Genomic DNA, 19,026 nt, shown 5'->3' with positions numbered 1-19,026 from the left:
ATCATGCTTGGCACTGAGTCATGGCATCAAGAACATATTTTGGAATGAATGAAACAGGGAGCCAGCTGAGCCTTTCGAGTAGGCAGTGCCCACCCTGACTCAGGAGCAACCATTTACTGTATGGTAAGAGTATAAAAGGGTCCCCGAGAGCAGAATGTTTGAGAACTGAAGTGGTAGTGTGAGTACAGACGGAGTAGTCAGGGGGAGATTCCTCAGGAGGGGGTGGGGGGTGACATTCTGCTGAGACCCGAGGGCCACAGAGAAGCCAACCATATGAAAAGCAGACAGACATATGTGCCAGGTGAAGGGAACAGTCAATGCAGAGTGTCCTCGGGAGAACACAGTAGGTTGTTAGAGGGACAGATAGGCTGGTGGCCTGGCTTCGCGGAGTCTAGGACAGTGCCCAGTATGTAGGGAGGACCCAGTGGATGGTTCCTGGAGGGAAGAGAGGAGGAAGAAGAAAAGAGAAAGAGCTGGGAAGACACCAGTGAGTGGCTGGAGCTTCCAAAAGGGGTAGGAGGAGTTGTCTTCTGGTTAGACATCTTCTAATCCTTCGAGGACAGCAGGGCCTGATAGGTCCCCTCAGTGGATTTGTTTCTTTATAGAAGACACTGAAGCCCAGAGAGAGAAAGCAACTCCTCAAGATCACCCAGACAGGACAGCCGTGGAATTAAAACTGGAAGCCAGGACTAGAGGCCCAGGGACCATGTCCTTTTGGGTCATACGAGGGGCAGGAGGTGTTGAGAACTCTGTGTAGGGGGTGTGGGGTTGGCGGGGGTGTGTGTGTGCAAGTTCAGCAACTGAACCCCTTCGGCCTCCCCCTCATTTCAGGCTCCCCCCACCCCCAGCCCCGTGTCCAGAGCCTCTGCAAGACAACTGAGCTCTACCCCTCCTCCATCCCTCACAGAACAGGAGCGGCTCGCCTCTCCTGGGTCTCCGGTTCTGCCAACCCTGGGAGTCCCGGATTCTTCTTAACACACCCTGAGCATTACCGTGCAGGCCAGCCTTTACCTCGTGGCTCAGGCTGTAACCTCTTCTGGGCCGCCCACTCCACCCTGCCCACCATCCATATCCCCGTCTCCACTAGAACTGGTCTGATCAATCTCGGAGGAGCCATTCTGAAATACTCTGCACTGCCATGGCTATTTTATCCCAACTGATTGATTTTCCCCATCCTTCAGGGCTTCCCTCATGTGTCACCTTTTCCAGGAAGCCTCCCCATACTGCCCATCCTTATCTCACCTCCCCTGACCTCTTCTGTGACAGTTCCCCTGGTGTCTGTCCCAGCACCTGGTGCTAACTTAGATGTCAGGGGAACACTTATGAGGCACTGGGCTCCATCTCAGGTCTGTGAGAACACTCCCTTGGGGCGTCCTATCGGGAGAGTGCTGTCCCCTATTCTAAAGCGCAGGTGGAGGCTCAGAGAAGGTGAGTCACCTCCAAGGTCTCACAGCAGGTACACACAACGCTGGGATTCAGAAGGAGGTTTGTCCTGAATCTCAATCCTAGGACCAACTCCTAGGATTAAAGATACCCCGATGGACTGGACCCAGCTGCCTAGAAGACTGTTTTGATACAGATCCTGAAGGTGTGGCCAGATTCCCAAAGAGAGATAGGTGATCAACTACCAATGTCTGCCACGGTAGCTGCAGTGGAGAACAATATGTGTGCCACATATTTGCCAGCCCTTTACCCATACGCTAAACTCCTTCCTTTTTCTGTCTCCAAGGAACTCTTTGCCTTCCCAATGAAACATAAGCACCTCAGCAATAAGAACCCAGATTTTCTAGGAAGCACTGTCCTGAGGAAAAATTAAGGCTATTCTTTAAAATATGGTCAGTGGTGATGGTAGCACAACAATGTGAATGTATTTAATGTCACTAAACTATAACACTCAAAAATGGTTACAATGAAAATTTTATGGTGTATTTTCCTACAATGGAAAACAAAGAGAAATGCCCCCACGTATCAACTTGTAAGGTCAGAGTCTTGAGGAAAGTTTGAGAACCCACTTTAGCCCCTGAGGAATGCAATTGGCTCCCCCTCCTCCCCAGAACTATATGGACATCCCTCCTGCCTCTTAAGCAACAGCCATCCTTCAGGTGTAAGTCAGTTTTTAATATCAAAATGGTATTTACAGGGAAGCTACATTCATCAGTAAAAGTGAAAGAGCCAAGTTCACGCTCCATGGCCGGATCCGTGTAAAAATCTGGTCTTTAACCTGTAGCCAAGTATCTATCCCCACATTCAGCATCCCCACGCAGGAAGCGTCTTCTCCAGTTAAAGTAAAACTATGGGTCCCTGGACACACTCCCAAGAAGGGCCTTTGGAATCCTTTGTTGGGATGGGACAAGTCCCCTACCCCAGGCATCCCCTGAGCTCAGTATGCCACCAATTCCCCAGCTCATGAGGTCCTTCTAATGGGCTTCATGTTCAGTAGACCTGACACCAGAGTGAACGTCAAAAGCCTGGGTCCGGGGGGGGTGGGGGGGGGAGGGCGGTGGCGGGGGGTAAACAGACTGCACCTACTTGGGATTGGCTTCCTTTGGTATGAAGTCAAGGACACACATGTGTGCACACAAGCACTCACGTGCACATTCGCATGCAGAATCCTGGACTCTCACCAGCACCATCTCTCTAAGGGGGGCTAGTCCCTATCCTTCTGCCTCCAGAAAGGTTGTCACCCACCATGACCCCAGGATCAGCCTCTCAGAAGGTTACTTCACACACACATGTCCCCCTTGCAACCACACAGGACAAGTGGAATTCTCCTGTAGACTTTCAGCCCATGAGCACATCCCCTCAGAACCTCTCCAGGAGCTACATACCACCAGGGGCTGGGGTGACACATGTTTAGGGTTGCTCCTTCTCGGAGGCATCCCTGTCACCCCAGCTTAGCCCCTGCCGGACTTCCCAGTCACTGCAGCACTAGCTCCAGCTGATCCAAACGTTAAGGGACCCTGTTTATCTCACAGCGGATCTAAGGGTCCCCGAGCTATAAGTTCTTATTATCTAAAATTGACCAGAACTCATTATAAGCTTCAAATTCCATCTGGGCTGAAATAGCCAAACTGTCAGTCTGAAACTCAAATCCAACGCCCCCCTCCTCAGGTTACATCTGTAGCTCCCCACTACCCTCAGACAAACCTCAAAGTCCCTGGCAATGTGGCCTGGTGCTTGTCCATTTCCCATCTGTCTCCTGCTACATTCCCCGTGAACCTTCCAGAACCTCTTCAACCCTCTGATGCCCAGAACCTGGTGTCTGCCGTTCCTACTACCCAGAACTCATCCCTGCCACACCCGACCAGGGCTCAGCATAGGTGTCTCCCTCTTTAGAAAGCCTGCCCTGACTGCCCACACTCCACTCTACCCCGCACCCACCTGATACACCAGCCTGAAATACCCTGAAGAGTACTCCCCTGGCAGGGGAGCACCGCGCCTTGCGTGGACTAGGTGCGTAGCATCCTTGCCCACCTCCTGGGTGCTTCCCCAGCCCTGGCACAGCATCCATCTCACTGCATTACACGTTAACTTCTCTACCTCCCCCACTGAGCTAAACGAGCACCTGATGGAAGGGCCCGTAGGTGGGTCCCAGCACCCAGAGCTGGTCCTCAGCAACACCAGATCTTTGTAGTTGAATAAAGAGAATTTCCAGGAATGCCAAGTGCCTGAGCTTCCCGCTTCGAGTGAAATGGGTGAGGCGGCCACTGGAGAGCGGCAGAGAGCTCCCTCACCCCTCAGCTGAGCTCCATCCACTGGTACCACTGGGTCACACCCAGGCGGCTCCCCTACCAGCCCCACTAGATTTGCTCCACGCCCGTGGCTGCCAGAGCTCTTGGCCCCAGACCAGCGCTCACCGACCCACCCAAGCAACCTGCCTGCAAGTCTCCAGGCCAGCCTCTGACCCTGTCCCGGAGCGGATCCAATCCTCCAAGCCCTGCCACCAACCATTCTCTCCCACAGGACTACCAGACTGGGCCAGCAAAACGGTCCCTCTTGCCATCCCCATCTCGACCTGACGGTACCTTTTATGCCCACCCAGGATCCCCTGGCCCCAGGGCTCCCCTTGTCTGCTCCCAGAGGAGCCCCCCACCCCACCTAGGCCTGAAGCAATCCAAACTCCCTTCCAGCCACGGTGCAGCTGCACTGCATGAAAGAAAGACGAGGAAGCTGAGCTAATTTGCACTACGATGTAAACGGGGGATGGCATCTGAACCCTTGTGAACATTCAGATCCAAAGCTCTCCGTCCTGGGCCTTCCCCAAATCAAGGACTCTAGGCCCTGGGCTGGTGACCAAGGACGCCATGCATGAATCATCCCCTGTAAACACCCAGTCCACAAGGGGTGCATCCACCCGTTCGCTGGGTCTAGGTCGGAGCTAGGAGGTTAAGAGAACCAAAGCCCAAATGCAGGCTGCTGGAGGCTGACGGGCTGAGGCCAGAGGCCAAAGCCCGGGCCCGGGGTCTCCGCTTCCGACCCCACCTGCCGCGGGAACGTCTCTGCCGGGCGCGCGGCCACAGCCCAGCCCCGGCCCCGCCTCGGGAGCCCCTGCATCCTGCCTGCCTAGACAGCTCTACCGGAGCCGACGCCCGGGCAGCAGCACCGCGGCGCCCTGCGCCCGGCGCCTCCGCTGGGTTAGCCCCATCCCAGCCATGCCGGCATCCAAGCTGCTAAAGGGGCGGTAACGAGGAGCGTTAGACCTGCTGTTAGTCAGGGAGAAATCCACAAGCCGTTAGTGTCCGCTGCGAGGAACAGACCGGGAGGGCAGGGGTTAGTCGAGGCGAAGCTGCACGGAGCCGGGCGGGAGCCTGGAGCCTGGGGCCCCAGGCGGGCAGCCCCCGAGGCAGCCGCGGGAGAGCAAGTTAGTGCAGAGGAGCCGCAGGGAGCCCACACACAGACCCGGGGGCCTCCTGGAGGTGAGGCGTGACGTCACCCCCAGGTGTGGCCCCGGCTGGCTCAGCGACTGGCGGGCTCTGGGGAAGGCAAGCTGGGGCCGGCCTCCGTCCCTGCCCCGCCCGGCTGCCGGGTGCGGACCTGGGGCGCGAGGAGCGGCCCGCGTCCGCCGCGGCGGGGGAGCGCGGCTCCAGGGGACCCGGGCGCCCTGCGCGCTCACCTGCGGCCCGTCCCTCCCGCCCGCTCCCTGACTTCCGGGGCAAGACACGCCCCTCAGGCCGACTTCCGGTGCTGCGCGCCCCACTCGGCGAATCCCCGGGCGGGAGGCCCCCTTCCCACGCAGGGAGGCCCCGCCCACCGACTTCCGGCGGGGGCCACGCCTCCTTGGCTGGCTTCCGGGGCGTGTCCTGTGCGGGGCGGTGCCTGCTGCACCTGCCGCTTTCAGGTGCGGTGAATTGCACCCTCGTCTCCCTCCAAATTAGGGCACCCAGGCGCCTTCTCTCTCTGCCCCGTGGCTGGGAGCCCAGTGCTCCCCGCCCTAGCCCCGCCGGCCTCCACCCTCACCCCCCACCCCCCACCCTAACCAGGGGCCACCAGACTTGCGCCAGAGGAGATGCTCGTGCTCTGGGGGGGGCCGGCCTCCTCCCCCCGCACCGCCGCCGCCTCCTCTGGGCCCCTGGTGTGGTCAGTAGGGCCGTCCCCCGCCTCAGACCCAGCCCTGGGCTCTGAACCCACAGCCAATCGGGGCAGCAAAGTGGGGGGGAGGGGGAGGGCCCCTGTGTGCAGGACCAGCCCCAGGAACTCTGCTTGCCAGGAGGGATGCCCAGAGCTCGGCAGGGCTGGGGTTAGTGGGAAGAGAAAACGAGGTTAGTAGGGGCGGGGTTAGTAAGTGAGAGCACAGCACCAGCGGACGGGGGCACCTCAGCGGACACACACAGAAGTCACTAGGAGAAAAGGAAGAACACACGCAGGTCCGTTAGTTGGTTAAGGGAGGGTCGGGGTGCGGTTGAGGCAGCCCCGGGTTAGACAGGTTAGTAATCGAACAAAAGAGCTGCCTACGGAAAAGAAAGCTGGGGACGAGGAAGAATGTGGGGGAGACACAGGGTTCAAAGCGAGTGTCTGGCCCCAGGCAGAAGGGTCTGTGTGCAGAACACCCCGAGGGACCAGGGCCCAGGCAGGGGACACGACCAATCGCGTTTTCTGGGCTCCCCACCCCCGCTCCCACCCAGATATCTACAGGTTCTTTTTAAGGATCTGTCCTGTGTCAAGAACTGTACATTCAGGGGAAGCCTCGCTGCAGCCTGTGAGGTGAAGGTCACAGTCGCGCTCTGCGGCTCAGGAAACGGGTTCAGAGAGGTTGGGTGACCTGCTCAGAATCGCTCAGCAGGAGGCGGCAGGGCTGGCGACAGTCCTAGTTGCGTGCCCTGTCCTGGAACGTGGGTCTGCACAGAGATCCCAGGCCACAGGCAGGGCCTTCTGGAGCGTTGTCGTCTGCCCCCACGTCCCAGCCCCTTGAAAGGCCCATGAGCTGCAAGGTTAGTAGGGTCTGGCTGCAGGGGGTTAGTAGGGCATGCTCGGGCCTGGTTAGTGGGTTAGTTGGTTGGCAGAAGGCCAGGCACCTCGTCACACGCCACAGCGTCCCGGCCGAGCCCTGGGTTAGTAGGTTAATCACACCATGCAACACTGCCCCGGGCCCCTCAGCTCAGCCCCAGAGGCCTCCCGCCCCGCCAGCCAGGGAGCCGGGCCTGACCAGGGCAGGGGCTCCGCCTCCACGCTTCTCAACCACCCCCCCAATCGAGCCTGAGTCCCGAGGACCTCGCCCCAGGCCATTTTGTTTCCCAATTTCTCGGCTCTGGGCCTGAGGGGCCCTCCCGCCGAAACAGTTTGGTTAACCTGAAAATAGATCCTGCTGGTCCTGGCCGGAAACCCCTGCCTGGTTCTGGTCAGCCCCCTCCCAGAAGGCTGGATCCTGTCACACTCAGGCACACTGGCGTGTGCACGCACACACAACACACACACACAGCAGCATCTTCCCAAAAAAGGTGTGATGCCCCAAGGGCATCAAGTCCAGAGGTACCATGTCCAGCGGACATCTCCTCCACCAGGTGCCAGGCTTCTGGCTACTCCAACCGCAGGCCTGCTCTCCTACCCTCCCCCCCAAAAAAAACTGCATAGAGCTCACCTGACTCCTAGAACCAAGTTCCAACACCCAGCCCCTCCTGGTCTGCTGCCTTTCCAGTCGGTGCTACAAAGCCCCTGAGAGTGCCCGGCTGGGTCATCTCCTATCCATGCTGTGCAGTTTCCCCACAGAAGCCCCACCCGATTGCCCCCTCAGTTCTAAATGATGCTCCATAAGAAAAGGGCTCTGTTGCCATAAAAGGGGAGAACGCTGAATCCTGGCTGTCCTTGAGTACTCACAATTCCCCTTGGCACTTTAAAGGCTCTGATAAGTCCTGCATTTCAGGAACTGGTTGAATTTGAACTCCAACAATACCACCTCCCCTTTTTGTTTAAGAGCAATGACATCTCCTAGGACTTACTTTGGGCAAATCTTCCAGGGCCCTGGAGGCTATCAGCTAAGCCACATCCTTCTCGTCCTTCAAGGCCCTGGCTGGTTCAGGCTTGCTGGAAAGCCTACCCAGGTCATTCTGGAATCTAACTCCCACCCCACTAAGCACTCAGAACCTGTGCCTCGGTGGACTGTTCTCTGCCGCATTCTCCAATTCTCCAGTTCCAATTGCTCAGCCGTGCAATCCTGAAGGTTTCAATCACAGCCAGAGCTTCACCTATAGCCCTACTGCAAGCGACCGGCACAGGAAAGAGCCACAGTAGGTGCTCACTCCTGATGAGAGGGTGGCCCAGGAGGCCTTTGGAGCTACTCATGGGGCAATAAAGTACGGCCACCTCCCCAAGCTGATGCGAGATGGATATTAAGAAAACAGGCAGGGGAAGGACTAGCCTCTGGATCAGAAGATGCCGAGTTGGCAGTTCCAGAGCACAGAAAATAGATAAGCCCTAAATCTAACCTTCCAGTGGGATGGGAGTGTTAAGTGAGCAACCTGCTAGGGGCCCAGCACTGTGCAGGCATGTGCCCTCACTGACTCCTCCCCGTGCCCCACCCCGGAAGGGAGCACATGGCTCCTGTTCCAGAGTTGACATCAGACTCACAGAGAAGATGTGACCTGCCCAAGGCTGCACAGCGGGGGACATACCCCCGGGCTCCAAGGCCCAGGCTCTTCCCAGGACATCCTTCTCCTGGGGCTCCTCCTCACTGCCCTGGTCCAGCCAGCTCCCTGAATCCATCCCTGAGGCTCCAGGACCGGACCATCCTAGCACAGTGCCTCCCACACTCAACCCTACTTCCCACACCTCTGCTCTGCCCTCCCCATGGCTGTGGGGCTGCCGAGGGGGAAGATGGCTCCAGCTTTCCATGCTTGTGGTGACCATCTGTATGGACTGGGTTGTGTGCCCCACACACACACACACAGTTCATAAGTTGCCACCATCACCCCCAACAAGACCATATTTGGGGATGGGACATTTACGGAGGAAATTAAGGTTCAAAGAGGCCATAAGAGTGGGACCCTAATCCAACAGGACTGGCATCCTTAGAAAAAGAGGAAGAGACACCAGATCTGCCCCTCCTCCTCACCAACCACCCCCCCCCCCAAGCCCCACACATGAGCACAGAGAAAAAGCTGTCTGAGGACACAGCCAAGAAGGTGGCCATCTGCAAGCTGTGGAGAGAGGCCTCGGGAGAAACCAACCCCCGCTCACACCTTGATCTTGGACTCCCAGCCACCAGAACTACGAGAAAACACATTTCTGCTGTTTAAGCACACCACCACCACCACCCACCCGGGGCTGTAGTAAATGTTAGGGCAGCTCGAACCAATGCAGGCTCTCTTCCCCCCCCCAGGAAAGGAATGCCCAGTTTTTAAACTTGCCTATGTTAGACCATGGGCTGCTCTTGGACAAGCGCTGGACCACCCCCACCCCGCGCCCCGGAGCGGCTGGACTGGGTAGAGAATGGAGCCGTGCGCAGGGAAGTGAACCTGCAGCTGTGTAAGGAGGAGGCTGCCTATGCCTGGGGCCCACCCTGCCTGCCTTGCCCCCCAAGGACAGAATCCAGGATCAGTGCAACACGGAGCTGGGGTCTGTGATCTGACTGGGGTGACCGACCCCTTGAGCCTGGGGAGGACAAGGCTGGATCTGTCTCCCTCTTGTGAGCTCCCCCAGCCTGGGCCACCTGGTCTCTGGCAAACCCTGCCCTTTCAGGATAGCGTACCTTCTGCCCCTCCAGGTGGGCCCCAGAACTCGACCACACTTGGGGAAGGGTCCTCCCGGACCCCAACTGCCTCTTCCCTCTGACCTTCAGGCACAGGAGGCACAGAGGCACAGGAAAGCCTCATGCAAAAAGCACCCACAAAAATGAGAATCACTCAAGAGCAGACGACGCAAGGCAGACTCTGAGCCGACGGAGGCCACGAAGCTGTGTCTCCCTCCTTCCCACTGGTAGCTCCCCCCTGACTCCCATCCCTGAGTTCCTGCCCCGTCTTGTAGGGTCCTTAGGGACCCCACCTTCATAAGGGTGGGGCTGGCGGGGCCGTGGCCCAGGTGAACACGGACTGGCCACAAGCAGGGCTGCAAAGGGGGACCAAGTCGGCACCAAGTCAAGAAATGGCCTCCAGGTGCAGACAGTAAGGTCCAACAGGCGGGGTCCAGGTGGACACGGAGGGGCAGGGGGCTCCCAGCCTCCCTCACACCCACCCCCAAGCTCTCCTCCAGAGCCAGGGCATGTCCTCAGCCGAGCGCCAACCGGGAGGGTCCTTTATCCACGGGAGGCTCCGTCTTAGCAGTTGGGAAAGATGAGGTCTTCCCAGAGTTCCAGGAAACCACCAAAGGCTGCTCCCTATGTCACCGTGGCCAGAGTCCCGAGTCACCCGGGCTCCAAAGAGATGACCAGGCCAGGCTGAGCCTCCTGGGGGGGAGTGCAGCGTGTTAGGACGAGGACACGGCCTCCATCCCCCAACCTAACCCCACCCCTGAGGCGGGGGACACCTTCAGAGACCCTCAGGCTCTCTAGACAAGGTGTGGGTAAGGGCTTTAGACACTAATGATTTTTAAAAGAAACTCAGGAACAGAGTTTCCCACCCTGGCAGGACTACAAGAGCAATAATAGGAGCCTGGTGCATGGGCAGACAAGGGGCAAGGGTTCAGGTGGGCAAAAAGAGGCTCCAGTGGCCCCAGGAGGCTTGGATTCCCTTTACAACATCCCTACCAAGGGCACTTCGGCACCACCTTCCCCCAGTACACACATATACACACACACACACATGCACACCTCCCAGGACGGGGAGCTCACTCCCTTGCTGAGACGGTGATAAATCATGTTCTCGTGTGAAGATCTGCAAGGGTGGAACAGTGTCTCTGGTGTTCACCTCTGGATCCCCAGGATCTAGCTCAGAGAAGGTGCTTGGTCCACGTTCGTGCTGAGGGAAGGAACGTACTGAAAGGTCTGCCATAACCCACCCACAGTGGTCTTGATTCAGTCCCCACACACCCCCCATAAGACTGCACAGAGCAAGCCTTCCAGCCACCTGGCTGGGCCTTCCTGGTGGGGGAACGATCATGCCCCCATAAAACTAAGCCCAGTGCAACTTCCTTCCCCACGCTTCCCCAGGCTTACCTGGCAGCTCCTAGCCAACAGGTGGGCAGCCCCGGCCCAGCTCCCAGCCACTTTCCCAGGTAGATCCCATCCTAGAAGACAAAAGAGCCAACCACGCCGCAGGAGAAAACTGCACCCAGGCCCCCTCCCCAGGTGGGGGGCATGGCCAGAAGTCTCTGATAACAAGAAGAAGGCCCCCCTGGAGCCAGAGAGGCTGGGCCCAGGCACACTGCCCACCACCTCCCTTCCTCCCACCCCCGAATGTCCTTGGGTTGAGGGGGGTGCCCTCACCAACCTCTCTGTTCCCCAATAACAGCAGAAGGGGGCCCAGGACAAAGTAAAACAAATTCAGCTTGGCAATAGCTGAGTGGAAGCAGTGAACGGAGTCAGGAATTCAGAGTTCTGATCCAGCTCAGCCATCATCCTGTGTGGCCCTGGGAAGTCTGTCCCTCTCTCTCTTTCTCTCTCTGCGCCCTGGGATCCTTCCCACCCTGCATTCACCCAGAGTGCACAATACTAACCCACAGTTCGAGGCAGCGGAGAGGAGGAAATAGGGGGGCCCTTCGGCTCAGCCTCAGATACTCTTCTGCCCCCATTACACACCTGCTAATCCCGACCCAGAATCATCTCTCGGTTTTGCCTGTGGTGACAGCTAAGCTATCTTCATCAACCGGCAGACCTGTGCCAGGAGAGTCAGGGGGCCCCTCGGTGGGTGTTCAGAGTTTGCAATGGGCACCTGAGCCTCAAGGCACGGGTCCGGACCTGGAGGAAAGAATGTGGCCCTAGAGTCACAGTGCCAGTGTCCCCACTCAACCGCCAGGTAAAGAGGAGCCCTGGCCAAGTTTCACGAATATGACGACAGAGGGCCAGAACTGAGAAGCGCTGCCAGGAGTCGCCAGTCCCCTCCTGCCTCCTTCTGACACCACATCTACGGGTTCTTGAGGTGAGGTCACTTGACTCACGTCCACAGAAGTTCCCGATGGTGGGAGCTTACAAAATTCTAGCCTCCATGCCAAAAGCAGGGGTGGGAAGATGACCCTCTCTGGGGCCCCATGAAACAGGGACAAGGTCTTTGTTTGTGACACAGAGGGGTAGAAAAGCTGATCCCCACTCCCCCACCTCCACCTCCACCCCCACGTGGGATTCTGAGGTTCTACACTTTCCTGCACAGACCGAAAGAGGGCAGGCAGATAGGCTGCAGGCAGGTAAGTTGGAATACTTATCTGCAAGGCTGCTTCCCCAGGGCGGTCACGAATGTTCAGGAAGATTCGGAAATCCCCTCCTCTCTCCTCTGTCCCAGGACCTTGCTCTACTCTGTAAATAGATCCTGGGCTGCTCAGAGGAGCCTTGCTTGACACAAAGGCCCTTCCCCCAACCCTGCGGACCCCAATATCAATAAGGCAATGAAGGTTTCGAGGGAAACGCCAACCCCTGGGTGAAGCAGTGTACCCCTGTCTAGGAGGGTAGCAAGGAAGGCATGGGCGTTAAGGGCAGGTGAACAGATGAGAGTATTGCCTCCTTGAGACCACATATCCAACGTGCAACTCAATGTTCATTATTCTTCAAGGGTTACCTAGTGCCTGGCACACGGTGAGCATTCCCAAAATTGTTTTCACCAGCTGAGAAAATCTTTGTGCCATACTTGGTGATGTCCCAGAAGTAGGATATGCCTCCTGGAGTGGGAGGTGTATTTACCCCCAGTAACACAGATCAAATTAAAACCCCATGCACATGGATGGATACACAAACGGTCGTACGTTTATATAATGAAAGCTACTCCTCAGTAAAAAGGAATGGTAGGGGCGGCTGGGTGGCTCTGTGGTTGAGGGTCTGCCTTTGGCTCAGAGTGTGATCCCCGGGGTTTCAGGGTCAAGTCCTGCATCGGGCTCCCTGCGGGGAGCCTGATCCTCCCTCTGCCTGTGTCTCTGCCTTTGTGTGTGTGTGTGTGTGTGTGTGTGTGTGTGTGTCTCATGAATAAATAAATAAAATCTTCAAAAAAAAAAAAAAAAAGGACAAGTGACCGTTCCATGCTACAACTTGGACAAACCTCGAAGATGAAAGCAGCCAGGCACATGAGACTGCGTGCTGTTTGACTCCATATATGTGAAATGTCCAGAAAAGACAAACCTGCAGAGACGGAAAGTAGACTAGTGGTCATCTGGAATCAAGGGTGGGATGGTGGAGATTAGCAGTGAGTAGGTATGGGGGCGCATTTACCGAGGCAGTGGAAATATCCTAAAATGGATTTATGGCAACGGGTGCTGTACCTTGGTACATTTCCTAAAAGTCATCAAACTGTGCACTTGAAATGGATGTTATAACATTTACACCATGCCTTCCATAAAGTTAGACCCAAAAAAGGACAGAACCACTGATCCATGCCATAACAAGTATGAACCTCAAGACATTATCCTGAGCAAAAGAAGCCCAACACAAAAGATTCCATATTAATAGAACTTTAGAAAACACAAGTCTAGTTTCTAGGCAGAGGAAGCAGATCAGTGGTTCCCTGGGGCTGGAGCTGGGGCCGGCGGGGGGCGGGGCGGGGGCGGGGCGGGGGGGACTGGCAGTGAAGGAACACAGGGGGATATTTTAGGGAGCTGAAAATGTTCTAGATGTGGATTGTGGTGATGGTTATGCAGGTGTCCACATTTAGCAAAACACAAAACATGTGATTGAAATGTATGCTTTGAATGGGTACACTTTATTATAGGTAAATTATAACTTGTTATTTTTCAAAACTCCTTTAGACGTAGAGGATAAGAATGGAGAAGAGCTGGATCAAAGGCCAGACAGAAACTTCCCTGTGGCCCCAGGGCCCTGGCATCTCAGCCCCCACCACCCCACACAGACCCCCCCCACCCCCCCCACCCGCAAGCCAAGGTCAGAGGCCCCAGCAGGGAGGCTCTGCTTGAGGGATTAGAGCCCAGAAGATTCTAGAGATCCCTCCTACCTCTGAGAGTCAGGAGGTTTCCACACCAATGGATTTCATAGCATGGGGCTGGTCTCTGTTATCCCAAGGGTGCACAGAAGGGTCACCTTGGTTACTCCTTCGACGCTGGTAGGGTTGTGATGGTCACGTAGACATGTCTGGAATCCCATGGGTGGGCTGGGAGATGCATCCAGCTGCTACGGAGAGAAATAGAAATAAAGAAGAGGAGGGGAATAAATATGTACCCACTAGTACACTAGAGAGTAGATGCCAGGGTCAGGCCAAAACTGATTCCTTCAGATGCAGATCAGAAGAAAAAAACAGGAGGGGCAACTGGCTCAGGTCACTATCTCAGGGTCCTGGGATCCAGCCAGGTGTTCCTATAAATAAAATATTTTAAAAATACAAAAGAAGGGACACCTGGGTGGCTCAGTGGTTGAGCGCCTGCCGTCGGCTCAGGGTGTGATCTCTGGGTCCCAGGATCGAGTCCCGCATCAGGCTCCCTGCATGGAGTCTGCTTCTCCCTCTGCCGGTGTCTCTGCCTCTCTCTCTGTGTCTCTCATGAATAAATAAATAAATAAATTTTTTTTAAAAATAAAAATTAAAAAAGATACAAAAGAAGAAGGAAACCAGGAAAGAGATCTTGCTGGGGCTAGTGCCAGCCAAAACATCCCCCAGCATTGGACAGGACACGGACGGGCCTAACAGCACGGGGTCCATCCTACTGGGCCATGCTGAATGATCCCACTACTGCTCTGAGCCTGTCCCCTTATCCAGGAAATGGGATTATAATGACACCCACGTCCCAAAGCTGCTCTGAGGATCACATGGGATAATAAATACTACCTATTAGCTCATATTCTATTATTTTCTTACACTGTTAATACTACCATCACACCCACGGCTCATTAACACCATTGTGGGATATTCATCCCCCCCCCCCAAACTCTGTGCCGTTCCTGGTAACGGAGGAACAGCTGCCAGGGAAATATGCATTCAGTTGCATTTTAGGGTCCCTCTGGGTTCTTGGGTTTTTTTCCCTGACTCTGGAATAAAATAGCTACTCAGAGAGCTGGCATACGGGAGATGTTGGCCTAAATTGCTTTGGATGAGTGAGTGCTGAGAAATAAGGGGAGCCTCCCGGGAATAAGAGGCGCAGGAGCCCAGCTGAGGGAAACAGACCCATCTGCAGAGCTGCGGAAAACCCTGTTTCCAGACAAATTCAAACACGGCAGGCACAAAAGAGGAGCTTCGAAATGCAAGTCGCCCTCAAACAAGGGAAGGGAGTCCCTGAGCTGCAGGGGGAGGGAAGAGACTAAAAGGAGAATGAAGGGAAACCAACATGTATTGAGGACAGATACTACCTGGGGGCACTTTCAACTACCTGACAAAAGAATAAACTGGGTTTTCTTGTCCCCATTTTACAGATGAACAAACAGGTTCAAAGTGTCTCACTCCAACATCACCCATCGAGAAAGTGGTGCGACTGGATTCTAAGGCTTATTGAACCCCAAAGGGGTGGAAGACTTGTGTTCAAATTGTGGTTGAGGTTAAATGGGAGAAGCCTCCAGGAAGGGATGTGTACACTGAAAACAGAGTGGCCAGGAGCCTTAGTACCACCACCATTGGGGAAACTGGCCCATGATTGCTAAACCATATCGGGTCATTTGATTCCAGTTGCTTCCACAGTCTCGAGGCAACGGATCAAACTGACATTTAGGAGAGGAGGTGGTGTGGTGCTGTAGTCACAAACACACGTCTCAGGGCCAGACGAGACCCAGGGTGAAGTCCTGACTCTCCTTCCAACTGGCTGTGTGATCCTGAGCTAAGCACTCCACCTCTCTGAGCCTGTCTCAGTTGTAATGCCCAATTCCCAGCCTCTTCACGGGGTCTCCACGAGGCAGCACCCAGCAAGAAGCCTGGCAAACGGTCACTAAGCTGTAGAGGCGTTGTGTTTTACTCCATACCCTTGAGTACACAATTGGTTCAGTCTCTCCCTCCCTTCCATGGCTCATCCAGCTTCCACAGGGGCCCACCTAGACCACAAGGCGGGGAGGGGACCCCCGCCTCATCTGATCCGATCAGCCTGGTGAGGGACACAGAGACAGATGTCACTCTCAACCAGCCTTTGCCTCTGCCCCAGTGTATCTCTGGCTATTGTTCCACAAAGAGCTCCAGCTGACAGATGAGCCAAGCCTCAGAGACTAGAGGGAAGGACCCCCTTGGAACAAAGGATAGCCTATAAGTTATTCACCAGCCCACTGAACTTGCACAATGGACCCAGTGCCCCAGAAACACCCCCCTGCTCAAACAGCCTAAGGGTCACCCAGAAGAGGAACCGACAGCCTCAATGCAAATAAAAGCAAATAACTCGAGATCAATAAAAGACTTAGGGGCCATGTAAGTGAACTCAGCCAGTACACAGTGGGCACACTCAGCAGTAATATCTTTATCAGGCACCTACTAGCTGCAGGCACTTCATACGTACTGCTTCTTAGCCTCATGACAGCCTTCTAAGGCAGGGAGTATGATTCCCATTCTACAGATGAGGCGACTGAGGCTCAGAGGAGGGAAATTACCTCCTTACTGAAGCTGAGCTTAAGAGGTGACCTGGGTGGAAACACGGATCAGATCCAGAGAAGGGAGTTAGAAATGAAAATATTAAAAAAAAAAGAAGAAGAAGAAAGAAAGAGAGAAAGAGAGAAAGAAAGATGAGAAAGATGAGAAAGATAAGATAAAAAGATGAAGAAAGAAAGAAAGAAGAAAGAAAGAAAGAAAGAAAGAAAGAAAGAAAGAAAGAAAGAAAGAAAAAAGAAAGAAAGAAAGAAAGAAAGAAAGAAAGAAAGAAAGAAAGAAAGAAAGAAAGAAAGAAAGAAAAATGAAAACAACTGGCAGGTCCAACCAAAGGGCACATGAGTATAGAGTACATCTGTCCTCTCCAACCTTTTACAATTATCCTCCATTGTATTAAACTGATACGTTCATTCTTAAAAATCACCCCAAATGATAAAATTCTCATTTTTAATGCAAGCGTAGAGAATGGGTCTCCTAAAGCTGGCACAAGGGGTTTGATTCCTTGGGGGGGGGGGGGGGGGGGGCTCTGAAGACCAGCTCTCTCCTCCGTGAAGAGTTGGAGAGACAGAAAAAGCAGTAAGAGAGATGCAGGGTAGATCTAGAGCCCTTCTCAAATGGCGAGGGTCACCAAATGATCAAATGCAGGCGCGGAGGGGCGCCGGCGCTGCTACCCATAAATTCTTTCAACGTGAATTTAATCAGAGCCAGTGTGGGAGGGATTCAGTGCCACCCAAAGCCAGGCACTGGCCAAAGGGTCCCAGGGGATACCATTTTGCGCGGACTGCGACACGGTTCTGCGCTGGGGCGGGGGAGAGGCTGGGGTACCCTTCCCTCGACCAGCGGAAGGTCTGACCACCTGCTTGATGACGGGGAGGAGGGGGCTGAGTAAACACCCAGATGCCCAGCCCCACCCAGTCCTGCTGACTCATCCCCTGGCCACGTGGCACGGACATCTGCATATTTGAAGCAACGCCCCTAAAGTCTGAGAACCACTGTCCTCAGGTCTCCCTGTCAAGTGGAATTACTCATCCCCGCCTCCCCCCGCCCCCCACAGCCCCCAACAAACCCAGGCGATCGCTTAGCCCCCAGGTGCTCCCAGAGGGGGATGCGCTTCGGGAAAGTAAAGCACTGCGCCCAGAACCAGCGTTCTGCTCGGGGTGGGCGCTCGGTCTGGGGTTGGCACCGGCAAAAACAAAGCCTTTTCCCGCACGTTCCGTCGCCTTTCTCTCCCGACCCCTCTCCCCGCACCAGTCTCCCTCCCCTCCCCCTCCCCCCTTCCCCCAGCAGCAGGTGGGGGCGGATCTCCCGCGGCGGCACTGCAGTGGGGTGTGCGCGCCAGCAATCCCCGCGCGCGCTGGTCTGGAGCCTGGGGTGGCCAGGAGGGATTCCGGGTCCCCCAGGCCTCCCCCTGCAGAGTCCCAGAAGCAATTTCTCTGGCCCGGGACCCTCCGCTGGGGGCACAGGAGATCTGATAACCCCCTCTTCATTTCCAGCCTCTCTAGAGAGCGTCCTGGGGAGGAGGAGAGGGGGCAAGGGTTCTGTGGGCTCCCCAGACCTGTTTGGGGATATACACCGGGATTTAGAATTGTACATATCTGGATACAGAATCACTGGCGTTGTGACCTTGGACACGTACCTAGCCGTCTCCGGATCTCAGCGTCCTCATCTCTAAAATGGGGTTCTTAGCTCCTCGTGGGACTGTGGTGGTAATGCGTGCAAAGCACTAAACACGTTGCTGGCGTAAAGTAAGCTCTCTGCAAACTGATGGGTTATTTTTATCATCATCATTGCCATCATTCTTCTCAAGGAAGGTGGTTTTCCTGCCCTCCCCATCCGCGGGACCCACCCAGCGCGCCGCGCGTCTAGAATCTGGGTCCCACCGACGGAGCCCGAGCAGGCCCTGGGCGGTGGGCTCGGTAGGAGAGAAGCGGGGCTCAAGCACCCACCCCCACCCTGGTTCCCAGGCCACCCGGGCTCCGTCCCGGGCTGGGCCACTTAGCGGCCGACCTGATGGGCCGGCGAGGTCCAGGGTCCCCTCCTCCGGTCCGGCAGCGGGGCGTGGGGAGGGTCTTTGTTCGCCCTCGGATCCCGACTGAGGACAACTCGCCCCCCGCCCCCCGCACCCCGCACCCCTCTCCCCGCACCGGGCTCCCAGCGCAGCCTCCCCCGCGGCCCCAAGCCCCACCCAGGCCCGAGTCTTGGCCGCGCTGGACGAGTGCCGGCGGCAGGAGCTCTCCGTCCTGCAAAGGAGGGCCACTCCGGGCAGCCCTTGCCATCCCCTGAACGCTGCCGGGGACCCCGGGACCCACCCTCGACCCGACCTCGGGGAGCGAGGCTGTCGGCCGCGCGCGGGCGCCGGGCGCTCGGGGAGGGGGGGGCGCGAGCGCCCGGCGGCGGCTCACCTCGGGTCCGCGGTCCTGCGGCGCCAGTGCAGAGGGCTCTTTGTGCCCGGGCTCACGGCGCAGAACTGGGGGAGCCCCTGCAAGCGCCTCCCACCGCAAACTCCTCCCCGCACTCGTCCGCAGCCTCCCTCCCTCCGGCCCCCCGAGCGCAGCCGGCGTCGTCTTTGTAAGCTGCTGCAGCGCCCATGAAATTTTAATGCGGGAGCGGCTGGCGGGCGGAGGCGCCCCACCCCCGGCCGCGCCTCGGCGCCCCTCGCCCCCGCCCCCCCCCCACTCCCCCGGGGTCCGGGCCGCCGGCCGAGGCGGGCGGGGAGGGTGGGGGGAGCGCGCCGCCGCCCCCGCGGCACAAAGGGGCGAGCCGGCCTCCAGCATCCCCGCCCGCGGCGCTGCCATGGCAACGCTGGCCGGGCTGGACTCGGCCCGGAGCCCAAGCCCGGAGCCCTAGCCGGGAGCCCTAGGAGCCCGGAGCCCAAGCCCGGAGCCCAAGCCCGGAGCCCTAGCCGGGAGCCCTAGGAGCCCGGAGCCCAAGCCCGGAGCCCTAGCCCGGAGCCCTAGCC

At 56.7% G+C, this 19,026-nt stretch overlaps 1 long non-coding RNA gene across 8 annotated transcripts; it reads right to left on the bottom strand.

Annotated features, from left to right (window-relative positions):
* Positions 1-1,843: 1,843 nt before the first annotated feature.
* Positions 1,844-18,628, bottom strand: LOC144298984 (uncharacterized). Of its 8 annotated transcripts, none has more exons than XR_013365807.1 (7): positions 18,470-18,628; positions 17,704-17,828; positions 13,515-13,690; positions 12,609-12,688; positions 10,583-11,875; positions 10,238-10,385; positions 1,844-9,874 (listed from the first exon to the last, which is right to left on the bottom strand). It is a non-coding gene; the product is annotated as an uncharacterized LOC144298984 (long non-coding RNA). The 8 variants fall into 8 exon arrangements; XR_013365809.1 differs by having other exon boundaries at positions 13,515-13,687; XR_013365812.1 differs by lacking the exon at positions 17,704-17,828 and having other exon boundaries at positions 10,583-10,737; positions 11,083-11,875.
* Positions 18,629-19,026: the final 398 nt, after the last annotated feature.

Source organism: Canis aureus, chromosome 27 (genome assembly GCF_053574225.1).
Source record: "Canis aureus isolate CA01 chromosome 27, VMU_Caureus_v.1.0, whole genome shotgun sequence".
Lineage (NCBI taxonomy): Eukaryota > Metazoa > Chordata > Mammalia > Carnivora > Canidae > Canis > Canis aureus.
The sequence above is the reverse complement of the archived record's forward strand: the minus strand, read 5'-3'. Positions and strand labels throughout refer to the sequence as shown.